Source organism: Erinaceus europaeus, chromosome X (genome assembly GCF_950295315.1).
Source record: "Erinaceus europaeus chromosome X, mEriEur2.1, whole genome shotgun sequence".
Classification (NCBI taxonomy): domain Eukaryota; kingdom Metazoa; phylum Chordata; class Mammalia; order Eulipotyphla; family Erinaceidae; genus Erinaceus; species Erinaceus europaeus.
The window spans coordinates 35,010,650-35,023,916 of record NC_080185.1 but is presented as its reverse complement, the minus strand read 5'-3'; the positions used below and the strand labels follow the sequence as shown (position 1 = coordinate 35,023,916).

Here is a 13,267-nt window from a genome sequence, read left to right as displayed (position 1 = left end):
AGGATCCTCTGATAGTAGGCTGAAGAAAGTCCTTAGAAGAGTTAAACTTGACAGTAGGGAAGTTAATTAGGAGAATTACAACAGTCCAGGTGTAATAATCTGATGGTGTTAGATAAAGATATAGTGGTCATACAGACTACAAGTAGGATCAGTCTCTTCTCTTTTGACTGCCAGAACTCTAGCATAAGAAACTGCTCTATCACTAACTCTCTTTTGAATAGTAGTATGGAGCCTGTCATTTCACAAGCATATAGATAACATCAGTGTCCCTTAAGACTCTCAAAACACAGTAATGAACCCTACCACTATAAGTGGACTATATGAGAATAGAGCACCTAGAGCACCTATATAGACCTGTAATTATCTATTTATTTGGATTATAGACCACCAATCATTCCTAACTGATGGACCCAATCAAGTCACTGAGCCAACTGTCCTTGAAAAATGAATTCTGTACCCTTGATCGGATGACCTCATCTGTCCATGCTACTACCTATATGCTGACTAAAAAGCTCAACCCCATCCTTTTCTTTCTCCTAATGCTGTTTCTTAATATCTTAGAGTAGAATGATCTCAGAAAGCCATCACCTAGACCGGCTTACCCAATAAGACTCTGGACATTGTTCATTCTCATGCCAATTTCCATTGCATAAAATAACCTAAGACCCTACCTCTAAGGACAGTAGTGGGCTTAAAGTAGGAAATGCATTTGAAAGAAATGGAAGAGATTCAATAAGGGCTTTTAGCCATAGGAACCTGGAGTGTCAACAAAAGCAGACAGCACAAGAGGAAAAAGAAATTAGAGAAACTGTGAGGAACAAACAATCAGTTTAAACCTAGTCTAATTTTGCAGTGGCTTGAAAATAGCTAGGTGAAAAGATTCAGTAGCTCATCAGAAATTTAAATGTGAATATCACAAGTAGTGCTTGAACTCAAAAATATAGATGTAGGGTCATTTTAATTTACATGCCAATTGTTGGTACAGGATTAGGTATGAATATTTTGAAAAACCATAAAAAAGAAATGCATGGGACAGAATGACATATGAATAATAATAAAAAAGATTTGTGAAGAGAAGTGAAATAAATAGGCTTATTTTTCCAGGAGAAATGATATGTAAAGAGATGACTAGGTCATAGTCTTCTAATATAAAATTTAAAGTGTGAAATATTTTTTGTCTAGTCTCTAATTATTGAGTTATGAAAAAGAGGCAAGAAAAAGGCAAGACTGGAGATGTTGTAGTTGTTTAAAAATCTCCCTTGATCAAATATATCTGATTTATAAAGTTTTTAGAGATTTTCATGAGGAAAATGTCATCAGTGACTTTTTGTGGCAGGCATACAAAAGTCAGAGAGATATGGACTGAGAGCCACTGAGATTGCTTCTTTAAAATAAATCTGGTGACAACTATTCTATGAAAGATAGATTCAACTTGAATGTTGCCTGTTTGTGTGACCTATAGTTGGGCATCTACCTAATTTCAGAAAGCATTGTGAAACTGGTTGATGCTCCCATGAAGTACTACTGTGCCTAGAGATAGTCTGAAAAGGTGACCAGCCAAAGAACATGCCTTTATTCAAAATTCAGTGGACTCTAGGTTAAAAAAAAAAAACAAAAACATTTACTATGAAATGTCTGTTCTTTACAAGTTAACCAGCTAAATTTGGGGAAAATAGGACACATGGATGGGAAATTAACAATATAAAGAAAAAGTTTACATGTAAAGCTAACTTATGATTATCTTATAAACTTCTGCTGGGGCATATTAGGTGATGGATCACATTAGAAGATTTGCTTTTTACTGGAAGTTTCCTAATCACGTTTCTTCTGAGAAACTCAGAGAAGCAGAAATGGATGTATTTCAGAATGTTTTCCCCTTATAGTTAAACCTGACATATCCATTTCTGCTATGTAAAAGGGTAAAAGGTTTAGGAATGAATAACATTGCCACTAATTCTATTTTATAATGCAAGAATTAAATTAACATTTACTCCAAAAAGTATTCAGTTGGAGTACAAATGGTTTATAGATTCAGCAGAATAAAGATGCTATTGAGAATAAACAATAGCTAACAATGTGATGACTGTTCAAATGAGTATTTACAAGTGTTTACATTATTGCACGCCGAGAGGTAGTGTAGTGTGGTGGAGAGTACTGGACTGAGCACTAAGGATTTGTTTTTTTTTTTCAGTTTTACTTCTGTTCCTAATTAGTTCTCTGCTTGTACTGATTAACATATTGTTATAGTAATGCCAATAAATTTTCCCAAGGCATAACAAATTAGATAAAATCACCATTACACTAGGCCCAAGAAAAATATTAAGATTTGAAAGCCACTTAAATGGAAAATTTGATAAATGTAAAATAACACCGATTAATAGCCTAAACAAAAAGGCTTATATAAAATTAAGCAACTAAGAATGCTTGACTTGACTGGCAATGTGGCATTTGGGTGAGTGAAAGTGTTAAGATTATGTAGTACACCTGTGAGGTAAAAACCACAATAATATGTATGATCCTGATTCCCTTTTCACTGGAGAAGTATAACTTTGGAAGTATGATATACAAACCTTCTTCAACCTCACAATTAGTCATACAAACAAGTAGAAAATAAAACAGAACCGGATGAAAAATGTATTAAGTACCTATTGGTTGTGAAAAAAATCACAGTCTTTCCCCAGTTCTTTAGTCTACGAGAAAATAAAAATCAGCTTTATCCCAGTTTTGTCAGATCATTGTATTCACCTAGTATATTGTTAAAAATTTAAAGGGAAAGTGTTTGACTGCAATTGTTAAAAATGCAGATGCCTTATTCACCTTCTTAATAATAGTCTTCAAAGGAGGAAGCTTGAAATTCTACATTTTTTCATGTGACCCAGGTTCTTCTTTTTTTTTTTTTTTTCCTCCAGGGTTATTGCTGGGGCTCAGTGCCTGCACCACGAATCCACTGCTCCTGGAGGCAATTTTTTTTCCATTTTGTTGCCCTTGTTGTTGTCGTTATTGTTGTCATTAATGTTGTTGTTGGATAGGACTGAGAGAAATGGAAAGAGGAGGGGAAAACAGAGAGAAAGACACCTGCAGACCTGCTTCACCGCTTGTGAGGCGACCCCCCTGTAGGTGGGGACCCAGGGGCTTGAAGCAGGATCGCTAAGCTGGTTCTTGCGCTTTCTGCCATGTGTACTTAACCCACTGTGCTACTGCCCAGGTTATTCTTCTTATTAGATATTTTTAGAAAAGACTTCTGTAGATGCAGTATTTACAAAGCACAGGGAATACCCATAGAATTTTTTAAAGTTATTTTTAAATTATTTTTATTTATTGGATATAGACCACCAGAAATCAAGAGAGAAGGAAGAGATAAAGAGGAAGAGAAACAGAGAGACACCTGCTGCACTGCTTCATCACTCACAAAGCTTTCCCCTAGCAAGTGGGGACTGGGGACTTGATCCCCAGTCCTTAAGCATTGTAATATGTGTGCACAACCAGGTGCCCCACCACCTGTCCCCTAAAATTTCTTTCTTTTTAAATATATTTTATTTACTAATGAGAAAGGAGGAGAGAGAGAAAAAACCAGACATCACTCTGGTATATGTGCTTCCAGGGATTGAACTCAGGACCTCATGCTTGAGAGTCCAGTGCTTTATCCACTGTGCCACCTCCCAGACCACCCCCTAAAATTTCTCATTATTACGAATACCACAAAAATATAATTTTCCAAGTGGAAGTTAAATTTTATTGGTTAAGGACCCTCACTTTTAGATGTGTAGTGCAGTCTTTCACTTCATTTCTGTCATCAGCAAGCAGTTGGCAATTAGGGGGAAAGTTTTTGTTTTTTTTCACATACAAAGAGCAAGTTTCCCCCCAAACACACACTTTGAATATAGTTACTGAGCACATTAAGAGAAAGGAACTACAAAGATACACTGATGTAAAGCATGTACCTTTCTGGGTTGACAAGCAGAAGTTGGTATGTCCAACAGGCATAAATGTCAAGACTAATCTTGCTTTTCATAAGTTGTAATATAATATTTGTTAGACGCTTGTTGAATAACACTATGTAGAAGACTGATCCACACTACTTGAGCCAAGTTGGCGGTTAACACCATAGTGTTTTGGGCAGTGAATTGTTATGTTGAAGATTATAAAGCAGAGGAAAAGTCATTCCTTGTGAGAGCACTCTAATTTTCAGTAACAAAAGAGGTACATTTAACCAGGGAATCTGTGGTACCACTTTCAGAGTTTCTAAGATTCAAATGAATTCCAAGATGAGTCATATTAATTAAAGAATGTAAGTGTGATTTTTAAAGGTATGAGTGGGTAGGGAAGTGGTGAGTGAGATTCAGTGTGGTGCACAGCATGCATATGTGGGAAATAATCCAAATTATATTCATAAACTAATGAGTTCCTATTTTATCAGTACATCTATAGAAAGCAACTGTGTTTTAACCTGAAGTAGCCTCTCTGGGCACCCAAGAATGTTTGACCACATCTTCCTGTTTCATTGCCTCTACAGCACTTGTCATGGACATTAACTTTGTTCCTCATTGGTTTGTGGTCTGTGATGAAATCTCCCTCCCCCAAAACAGACAAATAGACAAAAACAACAAAGTGAAAACTGTGAGCTACATTTGAGTAGGGATCTTGGTTGTTTTTTGTGGTGCTGATTCACTAGTTCCTATTATAATATGCACATGAAATATTTTTGAATGAGTCAGTATTCTAAAGTTATCAGTATATCATAGAGCTCTGATCAAAGGTCAAGAGAAAAATGAATATAATCTTGTTGGATATTTAATTTTTTGAATTATTTTTATTTATTTATTGGATAGAGACAGGGAGAAATTGAGAAGGGAGGAGTGTAATAGAGAGGTAGAGAGATAGACACCTGCAACACTGCTTCCCCACTCACAAAGCTTTCCCCCTGCAGGTGGGGACCGGAGGCTTGAACCTGGGTCATTGTGATTGTGACATATGCACTCAACCAGGTGCACCACCACCTGGTCCCCCTGTTGGATATTTAATATAAAAATATAACATTCGGGGAGTCGGGTGGTAGCACAGTGGGTTAAACGCTTGTGGCGCAAAGCACAAGGACTGGCTTGAGAATCCCTGTTTGAGCCCAGGCTCCCCACCTGCAGAGGAGTCACTTCACAAGCGGTGAAGCAGGTCTGCAGGTGTCTGTCTTTCTCTCCCCCTCTCTGTCTTCCCCTCCTCTCTCCATTTCTCTCTGTCCTATCCAACAGTAACAACATCAATAAAAACTACAACAATAAAACAAGGGCAACAAAAGGGAATAAATAAACAATAAATATAAAAAATATATAACATTCTACTTTTTACCAAAAATATTAGCAATTTGCCCCCATATCTGCCTTGGCACCAACTTATAAATAAGACTTTTGTCAGGCTGACAGGCTAAGTATAGCTCAGAGGTAGGCCAGTGAAAAGCCTCAGCCTGAAGACATTTACTATTGCAAAAACTAGCAGTCATCTTCTAGACATTCTGCATACAAAAGAAAAAGCTTCCACACCTGGCAATTAAATAGGAGGCAACTGAATACTACAGAAATTTACCCAACTCCAGTTTGGCTAGGAACACAATGCTTTCTTCTACTTTCCCTAAACATTTTCTGAAAAACTTTAAAGAATTTTTCAACATTCATCTTTTTTTAATTTAAAATTTATTTTTTAAAAGTTATTTATAAAATAAAAATAGAAAATGCTGAGAAAACCATAGGGTAAGAGGGGTAAAATTCCACATATTTCCCATCACCAGAGTTCATGGTAGTATCTGCAACTTGGTGGCTGAAAGAGCATTAAGATATAAAGAGAAGCAAATTGTTTAATAATCTGGAACCTAAAGGCAAGAATATAGAAGATGATATTTGGGGTCTCCATTTTGGAAAAAGTTAGTAGGTCTATTTTAGGTATAGTCCAATTGGCCCATGACTTTACTCATTTTTACCTGAGCCTGACAGCTAACATGCCAGTGGGCCAAAGGTATTGTCTGGGGAGATGGTGTCAGGGTTGGAAACAGGACTAGAAAGCTGGATCAAAGAAGAGCTCCCAAATCTAGGAAAAGTATATAAAGTCCATTAACTGTAACCCCCATCAATTTGATCTGGGGCCTATATTCAGTGCAGGAGCCTGTGTAACTTTTGCATCCCTGTAGGTCTGAGCTCACATTTTGTGGTCATAGCTAAGAATATTCTAGGCTGCACCTATTGCTAGACCCATCTTCCTCAAGTGGTAGAGGATATAGCAAGGTGTCAGGCTACAAAATTAATGTGCAAAAATCAGTGGCATTTCTTTATGTAAACACTAAGTCTGAAGAAGAGGATATCCAGAAATCACTGCCATTCACTATGGCTGCAAAATCAATAAAATATCTAGGGATAAACATGACCTGTTGGTATGCATGAGACCCCTTCTGTTTCATTTGGTTTAAATCCCCTCTTCTTAACACGATTCTATTTACATAACCACTTCATTCTATTTACATAACCGCTGTTAACAAGCACCACCCTCCCTCCAGGGCATTAGTGGTTCAGTGATAGAATTCTCGCCAGCTCCACCCCCTCTCCTTGTCACACCCTGATCCTCTCCTTGTCGCACTCTGATTTTCACCAGTCACTTTTCTCTCTACCCTCTCTATGTCACATCCTGTTTCCACCCTACTTGGCAAGTATATATAAAGACAGCATTGTGAGTTTTACAGTACCTTTAGTTTAGCTTAGCTGGGCTTAGATTGTGCTGCGTTCTGCATGAATAAAAAGATACTGCCTACAGCTCAACCATGAGTCCCTGGTCGTCTGTTACCCGCCCGTGAAGCCAGCCCGGCGAAAACAACAATGACCAAAGTGAAAGACTTGTATACTAAAACTATGAGTTGCTATTCAGAGAAATAGAAAATTATACAAAGAAGTAGAAAGATATCCCATGCTCATGGATTGGAAGAATTAATGGGATTTGTTTACTCTGACGTGTACCCATGACCCACCCATGGTTGGCATCGCACATTTAAACAGGAATCATTTTTCCCCTCTCTGGCCGCGTCGCTTTCAAGATTATTTCAATGCCTTTTAGTATGGGTGGGTGCATATAAGCCCCACAGGAGGACCAGGAGGAGCTGCATGCATTTCATAAAAAAATAGACACACTTTGACATCACCGTTGGCCTTATGAGATCGTCATGGAACCATAGATTGTGGCTCAAACAGGCACTGAAGCTGGGCTGTATCTCATTCACACACTTTCACACACACACACACACACACACACACACACACACACACACACACACACAGAGAGACCAGACATACACTCACTGCCCTCTGCCCCCAAATCCTATACCAGTAAGGTTTTATCTCTGACCGCTTCAGGGATTACTCAAGCAACCTGTGGGAGTTGATCAGACTTCCCCTTTTGTCCACTCGGGACAGGTTTCCACGTGGCTTACCACATCAATGGGGTGGTGCTCCTTTTCCTCCCGTCTCTGGTTCTGTCGCCCAGCTAGGTTTCTTTTATGATCTGGAGTTGCTTCTACAAGCTCTGCTGGAGGAGTCTCTCTCCGCTCTGGACATAGGTCCAGTGGTTTCTGAGAAGAGCCTGCCTCCTCCAATGACCCCAGTGACCAGCCACAGTGACAAGGGAGATGGGAACATGTTGTCTGTGTCCTTTATCCTGATTCCTTGTCAATGCAACAAATGTAAACTTGAAATCAGTAAGCAAAAGTCAGAACACCCAGTGTTCAGGAAAACCGAGTTTTATTAATACACCTGGCCCAGATTTGCTCATGCCACAACGTTCTGGGCCATGAATTCTGATGGAGTATCTCTTTTATACCATAACAGCACACAAAGAAAAGTAGGATAATGCTAAATACTTAACAATTTTAGAGTATTTGCGGAATATGAAAGGAAAGACATGTAAGCCATGGTGGTAGGGATAATAAAAAGTGAACTTGTTTAAAAACATGAGGAGACAGAGGGGGCTTAAACCTGGCATTTATAGATGTCCTCTAGAAATAGTACACATATTTGAAATTATTTTATTTATTTTATTTTTTTAATATTTATTTATTCTCTTTTGTTGCCCTTGTTTTATTATTGTAGTTATTGTTCTTGTTGTTATTGATGTCATTTTTGTTGGATAGGACAGAGAGAAATGGAGAGAAGAGGGGAAGATAGAAAGGGAGAGAGAAAGACACCTGAAAATCTGCTTCACTACTTGTGAAGTGACTCCCCTGCAGGTGGGGATCTGGGGGCTCGAACCGGTATCATTATGCCAGTCCTTGTGCTTTGTGCCACCTGCGCATAACCCGATGCACTACCTCCTGACTCCCTTTGAAATTACTTTATACACTACTTCTCTCCCCTATTTGGTGCTTGACTTGACTCAGAAAGTTCAAACAGCATCACTTTCTAACAACTATTAAGGCAAAGTCTATAATATATATTAATGAAAGGTGTCTGTATATTATGGTAATGGAACTGATGTAGAGAACAAGGACTATCTATTTGTCTTATCAGTGGTTGAGTCCTTAAACTTCTGTCACATGTAGATCAGTTTTGCAGCTGACATCTTTCTGGTCCACAAGCCCATTTGGTGTCTTAGATAGCTTGAAAATTAGTTGCTAAAGCAAACAATAAGGAGTTCAAGCACAGCAACTTTTAATTTTTTTTTATTTAAGAAAGGATTAATTAACAAAACCATAGGGTAGGAGGGGTACAACTCCACACAATTCCCACCACCCAATCTCCATATCCCACCCCCTCCCCTGATAGCTTTCCCATTCTCTATGCCTCTGGGAGCATGGACCAAGGGTCATTGTGGGTTGCAGAAGGTAGAAGGTCTGGCTTCTGTAATTGCTTCCCCTCTGAACATGGGTGTTGGCTGGTCGGTCCATACTCCCAGTTTGCCTCTCTCTTTCCCTAGTAGGGTGTGTCTCTGGGGAAGCTGAGCTCCAGGACACATTGGTGGGGTCTTCAATCCAGGGAAGCCTGGCCAGCATCCAGATGACATCTGGAACCTGGTGATTTGAAAGAGAGTTAACATACGAAGCCAAACAAATTGTTGAGCAATCATAGACCCAAAGCTTGGAATAGTGGAGAGGAAGTGTTAGGGAGGTACTCACTGCAAACTCTAGTGTACTTCTGCTTTCAGGTATATATTTTGCAGTAGTTTATGGATACGTGTGAACATAAGCTCTCTCTCTCACAGAAACTGGTGTATATCTAGGTTTTGGGACTTTCTTAGAAAGTGAACTACCTGAGATGAAATTAGAGTGTACTATAAAAGGAAAGGTCTCACCCAAGTAATGAAGCTGAAGGGTTGTCATTCCACACGTGAAGTCTCTGGACACAGTCTGAGGTGAAGCATGTTGAGGTGGCAGTCATTGCGTTGGTTAGGTTGTGATTGGCGGATGCAATATTATTTGGTATGGATTGGGAGAGGCGTACGGGAAAGTGGGCCCTATCCAAGGGTTCCAGGACTGGGGGAAGTAGGGGCTATATAGTGGAGATGTGAGGTTCCTGCTGTCTTAGGGCTCAAAAAGACAATCGATAGTTAATGTTATCATCACATTATTTGGTAATTGGGTTAACTTTGAACAGTCCAATTTTTAAGGTGTTGAAGCCAACAGAATGGCATTGAGCAGCAGTGTAACCTTTGTACCATTTTTTTTATTTTGTTATGAAATTGTCCCCTCTACCCTTGGGATGGGCTTTAGGGATCACAGCTTTTTTGTTACCTAGATAAAAAGTAGAGAATCTGAGAGTTTTTATTTGGAAGACAAGCAAGAACTGTAAACTAATATTTCTTTAACCTAAAGAATATCTGGGAGAATGATATTAAAATGCAGAATGGAACTTAAGAACTGGGTCATAGCAAAGAGACTGCCTCTCAAATTAAGTTAATATTTGTAATTAACAGTGCACCACATCAATCTGACCTGGGGCCCATGTATATTATTAGAGCAGAACCTGGACTGGATTTGGAATATTGCACCAAAGTTAAAGACACTGGGAGGAGGGATGTATTTTAAGTCCACCATAGGGGTGGGGGGGCATAGAACTTTGGTGGTGGGAACTGTGTGAAACTATACTCTGTTAACTTATAATCTTACAAATCAGTAATTCTATTTGTCAGGGAAAAATAGACTGAATGTTTCAAGTGCCATATCTGCCTAGATTTTACTTCTGAATATATATATACACATATATATATACACATATGTATATATATGTGTATATATATATATATATATATTAGTAAGCATTTAATTTTTCAGATTTATAAAATGATTGAATCCCAACACTGGGCTTCAATTGTTTAAAACTTCTAAAAATAACTTGAAAAAAGAAACTACATTACCTACTACATTAGACTAGATAGATTAGAAGCTAGAAGGTCCATTCAGTATCTAAGATATAGTTATTAGTAGATAGCATTCAATGACATACAGCATGAGGTCAAATATAGTACAGTAAATGCTAATCATGGATTTTCAAAGAAAAATAAGCTCCCAACTAACTTTTTAAAATAATAATTATCTATCATCACTTTAAACTCTAAGACTGAAAGGAACTTCCCCACGCATATCTTAATTATTCCCTTTGGGGGCCCAAGTGCCAGCACTGAAAACAAGCCTCCTGGGTAGTATCTGCAGCCTGTTGTTTGCAAAGGTTGCTCTAAATTACATTAGAGGCAGCCCTTCTCCTTGAATATTCACTTCCTCTCAGACCACCAGCTGTCCCCAATTTTAGGCTTCAGATAGGTGGGGGCAGGGTGTGTGGTGTGTATGTGCCTGTGTGCACCCTGGGAAAGCCCTAGGGTACAGTGGTCAGCAACAACTTTGGCTATGCCTTGTGTCTACAGAATGAGGAGCATGTGATTGAGCCCTTGTGCAGGTCCAAGTTCAAGTTCCCAGGATGCCACAAGTTCCAAGTCTTTTTTAATTTTTTAATTTTCCCTTTTGTTGCTCTTGTTGTCTTTTTATTGTTATTGTAGTTATTATTGTTGTTATTGATGTTGTTGTTAGGACAGAGAGAAATGGAGAGAGGAGGGGAAGACAGAGAAGGTGAGAGAAAGATACCTGCAGACCTGCTTCACCGCCTGTGGAGCGACTCCCCTGCAGGTGGGAAGCCTGGGGCTTGAACCAGGATCCTTATGTTGTTCCTTGCGCTTTGTGCCACGTGCCCTTAACCCGCTGTGCTACCACCAGACTCCAGAGTTCCAAGTTTTAAGGAAGTGGGGATTCACCAAGTTTAAGGTAGATGAATTTGAAAGTGACTTCATTCCAGATGGTTGTGGGCTTATATTCATCTCTAACTGTGGTCCCTTGGACAAGTGGTGACCCCACACTCCTGAGAGCCTCAGAGGTGTTTTCTCCTTAATCACATAATATATCTGCATCCTGTCTTTAAAAAGTTATACATATCTTGTTTCTGTGATTCACATCTAGTCTAAGTGGCTTTGTTTTGTGCCAGTTGTCTTTTTCCTTTGCTAACTTTGGGTGTATTTGACCTAATAATTGTCTTCTTTTGAAAGTAGTCTGCAGGGTCGAGCGTAGGTAAACATCTATTTTTATTTCCCATTTTGATGTTTATTTATTTATTTGCTAGAGACAGAAATTGAAAGGGAAGGGGAAGATAGAGGAGAGAGGCAGAGAGACACCTGCTATACTGCTTGCAAAGCTTTCCCTCTACAGGTGGAGACAGGGGGCTTGAACCTAGGTCCTTGCCCATGATAAAGTGTTCTCTCAACTAGCTGCAACATCACCCAACCCTGATTCATCATTACAATTCAACTTGTACTTATTCTTTCCTACTTAAGATACGTGTTTATGAACCTACACATCAGTTAAGACTAATTGCACCCTGAAATTGAATTTGTATGAAACTCTAATTTCTAATGAGTTGTAGATTTTAACTGAAACTTTTCATAGTATTGGAAATGTTTCAGTTTTACTGATAGTTTTCAAATTTCTTGGTCACAGATTCCTTGATATTTATACATTTGTTTCTGCTGTGAATCCTGGAAATTAAATACCTATGAACCTCTAGCAAATGTTTACATTCTATATCTTTTAGGGTTTGCTGCTACCACCCAGTCAGGAAATCATTTAGTTAACAGTCTGACTAGTTTATCACTGGCAGGATGTATTTAGAGACGCAGAAATTATAGCTACTTTCTTTTTGTAGTTCAGATTCTTCTCACTTTCTGTGAATATTCTCCTTGATCAGCTTTTGACATCATTCCATGTGATTCTGTGTAGCTATTTTTCTCCTGAGATCATTCTTATTTCTTTTCATCAAAGTGATTTATGAAATAAAATGGTAATCAAATGTGATTGGTTGAATATTGAAAGCTCTGGGGGAAAAATAATTTTCTTCTACTCTTCTTATTTCATGACTGCAATACCTCTGTGATAAAATATAATAGCAGGAAAACAAACAAACAAAAAGTTTAATAACATGTACACCTTTTGTTGTTGTCATTGTTTGATAGGACAGAGAGAAATGGAGAGAGGAGGTGAAGACAGAGTGGGGAGAGAAAGACACCTGCAGACCTGCTTCACCGCCTGTGAAGCGACTCCCTGCCCGTGGGGGTACTGGGGGTTTGAACTGGGTTCCTTAATGCTGGTCCTTGGGCTTTGAGCCACCTGCCCTTAACCTGCTGCTCTACTGCCCAACTCCCGGTGATTTGTGCTCTTAACCAGGTGTGCTACCACCTAACTCCAGGACAACCTTTATTAGAATATTCAAACAAATAAATGCAGTAAAACTCAAAGTTAACTTAGACCCCACTAAAATCCTAGGTGTATTTACTCCCTAACTTGAGGCCAGACCCCAAAAACCTAATACCCGTTTGTACACAACAAATGACACTTTAACCACTGGGAAGAAGTCTTAGATTGTCATGTAAAGAAAGGACTACAGGGGGAGCAGATGGTGGTGCATCCAGTTAAGTGGACATAGTACTATGCACAAAGACATGTTCTAGGACCTGGGTTTAAATCCCCACTCCCCAACTAAAGCAGGGATATTTCATATACAGTGAAGGAGGTCTACAGGTCTCTATCTTTCTCTCTTCCTCTCTATCTCCTCCTCTCCTCTCAATTTCTCTCTGTCCTATCGAATAAAATGGAAAACAAACAATAACAATGGAAAAAAAAAAGTTCACTAGCAGCCATGGAATCACAGTGCCAGCATAGAGCCACATTAATAACCCTGGAGGGGAAAAAAAAAAAAGAAAGAGAGAACTA

The 13,267-nt window shown here is 38.9% G+C and overlaps 1 pseudogene; it reads left to right on the top strand.

The window, feature by feature from the left end:
- Window positions 1–10,594: 10,594 nt before the first annotated feature.
- LOC132536051 (small nucleolar RNA SNORA70) lies at window positions 10,595–10,713 on the top strand (annotated as a pseudogene).
- Window positions 10,714–13,267: the final 2,554 nt, after the last annotated feature.